Source organism: Xyrauchen texanus, chromosome 7, assembly GCF_025860055.1.
Source record: "Xyrauchen texanus isolate HMW12.3.18 chromosome 7, RBS_HiC_50CHRs, whole genome shotgun sequence".
Taxonomy (NCBI): Eukaryota; Metazoa; Chordata; class Actinopteri; order Cypriniformes; family Catostomidae; genus Xyrauchen; species Xyrauchen texanus.
Genome location: NC_068282.1, coordinates 23,009,569 through 23,012,764, shown reverse-complemented (window position 1 = coordinate 23,012,764; position 3,196 = coordinate 23,009,569).

Genomic DNA, 3,196 nt, shown 5'->3' with positions numbered 1-3,196 from the left:
TTGTGTCTTGTTATGGTTTGTTAGGCTAAGCGTTAATAAAAAGTTAATGTTTTGTTTTTTAAGCATTGATGCAAGTCATGAGAACACCACCCTTGGCCGGCTAGTCAATGATGACCACCTGAACCCAAATTGTACAATGAAAAAGATTATTGTCGAGGAAAACCCGTTTGTGCCTTTTTGCATCAAGAGATATCATTCCTGGAGAAGAAATAACATATGACTATGGAGGAAGTGCCTGGCCTTGGAGAAAGGTTTGGCAAAATTTGACACATTTTGTAATTTTACACATTACAGTTAGGCTATTTAAGACCCTTTTGTTTTGGAAGGGTAGAGTGAAGGGACATTTTTAATAATAATAATGTTTTATTTATAAAGCACCTTTCCCAAGCTCAAGATCTTTTAAGATTTGCAATGTTTAGGCTATAGGAGCAGGAAGTGTCAAACCAATAATGAAGTCTCTCTTAAAGAGCAACATGCAGGTTGGACACCCCTATATAGCATAGTGTATGTTGATGATAAAACAACTAGATTTTCTGAACTGGAGTAATATATATTTAGCCATTAACGATATTTTGAGATAAATTGTGATAAAATAACTTCCGCGTCTATAAAGCACTAACCGGAAGTGACGATGGGCTGAGGAGTCTGGTCAAGTTCAAGCTCAGGTTACAATGGATGCGAATGAAGAAACCGAAGTTCTCCGGTGTGGACGAACATGCCTATGATGGCCCACAGGCCTATAATTACGAAATTACACAAATTAAGAGTTAAAATAATTAAAAGTAAGACTTACTCTGCTAAGTGCTCGTTTTAGTTGCACAGAATGTCTGCTTACGTTAGCACTTGGTCCTCCAGTCCGCCAGCGCCAAAATCCGGTGTAAACTTTGACGGTGGACTTGATTCCATCGAGTGCACCGAGGAACAGCATCAGTAATCAGCCTCACGTGGTCCTTACTCCGAAATCCCATCCGAGACTCCAACAAATCTCCAGGTCGATAATTCTCCGGAGTGAAATGTGCGCCACAAACGACCGAGTGTGTGGTAACAGACACGGCAGTGAAGTCTGCTCTCTTCACCTGCACAAAACACACCCAAGACCGAAAAGCCTTGTTTTTCCTAGGACACGATGTCCTGACAGGCTGGAATTCGTGCAACCAGCACAAACACAATAATTTACCATTATGGCTTCTCTAAAACTCGATTTAAAACTTTCTGTCTCTCACTACTGCTCTAACTACAACACCCACAATGAGAGCTGACCGCGAGCTCTTTTGTTTGCCTCGCCCTACGTCATATGACGCGTTGATAGCGGGAAAGGCGTATTCCAGAGCCTAGCACATTTTCATCAAAATCTCTACATCAAATGAGATTTCATTAGTAATTTTTACATATGTGTTTTTAAAAGACCTCTGCAGACAATATAAAGTATTAATTCAGTTATAAATTCAACCTGCATGTTGCTCTTTAAGTGCAAGTCTGGATATTCATAAATAATTGTACACTTACTAATAAATGTGTATTTAAAGAATGATGAGACTGTACAGCCCAATGAAAAAACTGTAAATCTATCCCTCAGTCTCAATCAAATACTACTGTCTGCCTATCAGTGTCTATCTCTCTCTTTCAGTCTGTTTGTTTATCTATCTATCTAGTCTTGACTTGAGTAAGTCTTACACACGGTTTCTTGTGTAACGTACTTTGTGGGGACCTGTAGTGTGTTAGGAAAGCTATATAAACCCCTATTTGTTAAATACACACACTTCAGGTTTAGCGTAGTGGGGACCTTGTCTGATAAGTGATGATTTTTAAATAACTTTATTATAGCCTTCGTGCAAGGATGATGACAACATGACCGCCATAAAGAACTGCTCTGGGGGTTCTGTAACTACTGCAGGCATTCCACGGCATACAGTTGAGGTATGTGTATTTAATATGTCTGTCTATCAATCTCTCAATCAATCTGTCTATAACTATCCATCTTTCTATCTCTCTATCAACATGTCTGTCTGTCTATCCATCTGTTTATCTATCTTTCTCTCTATATATACATCTGTCTATCACTCCATCCATCTATCTGTCTGTATCTTATTTGGTCTTGACTTAAGTCTCAAACACTGTTTCTTGTGTAACGTACTTTGTGGGGACCTGTGGTGTGTTAGGAAAGCTATATAAACCCCTATTTGTTAAATACACACACTTCAGGTTTAGCGTAGTGGGGACCTTGTCTGATAAGTGATGATTTTTAAACTATTTTATTATAGCCTTCGTGCAAGGATGATGACAGCATGACCGCCATAAAGAACTGCTCTGGGGGTTCTGTAACTACTGCAGGCATTCCACGGCATACAGTTGAGGTATGTGTATTTAATATGTCTGTCTCTCAATCGATCTGTTTATAACCATCTTTCTCTCTATCCATATTTCTATCAATATGTCTCTGTTTGTCTGTCTATCCATCTGTTTATCTATATATATCTCTGTCTGTCTATCTATCTTTTTCTATCTGTTTATGTCTATCTGTTTATAAGTTTGTTTTATCTGTCTGTCTGTCTGTCTATCCATGTATTTTTCGATCACTCTTATCTATCTGTCGGTCTATCTCTCTATCCATCTATCACTCTATCCATCTATCTGTCTGTATCTTATTTGATCTTGAGTAAGTCTTACACACGGTTTCTTGTGTAACATACTTTGTGGGGACCTGTAGTGTGTTAGGAAAGCTATATAAACCCCTATTTGTTAAATACACACACTTCAGGTTTAGCGTAGTGGGGACCTTGTCTGATAAGTGATGATTTTTAAATAACTTTATTATAGCCTTCGTGCAAGGATGATGACAACATGACCGCCATAAAGAACTGCTCTGGGGGTTCTGTAACTACTGCAGGCATTCCACGGCATACAGTTGAGGTATGTGTATTTAATATATATATGTATATCTGTCTATTAATCTCTCTATCAATCAATCTGTCTATAACTATCTATCTCGCTATCTATCTGTCCATTCATCTGTCTGATTTGTCTCTCTGTCTATCCATGTATTTATCACTCTATCTATCTCTATACATCTGTCTATCAATATGTCTGCCTGTCTATCCATCTGTTTATCTATCTCTGTCTGTCTATCTGTCTGTCTATCCATGTATTTATCTATCACTCTATCCATCTATCACTCTATCTATCTGTCTGTATCTTA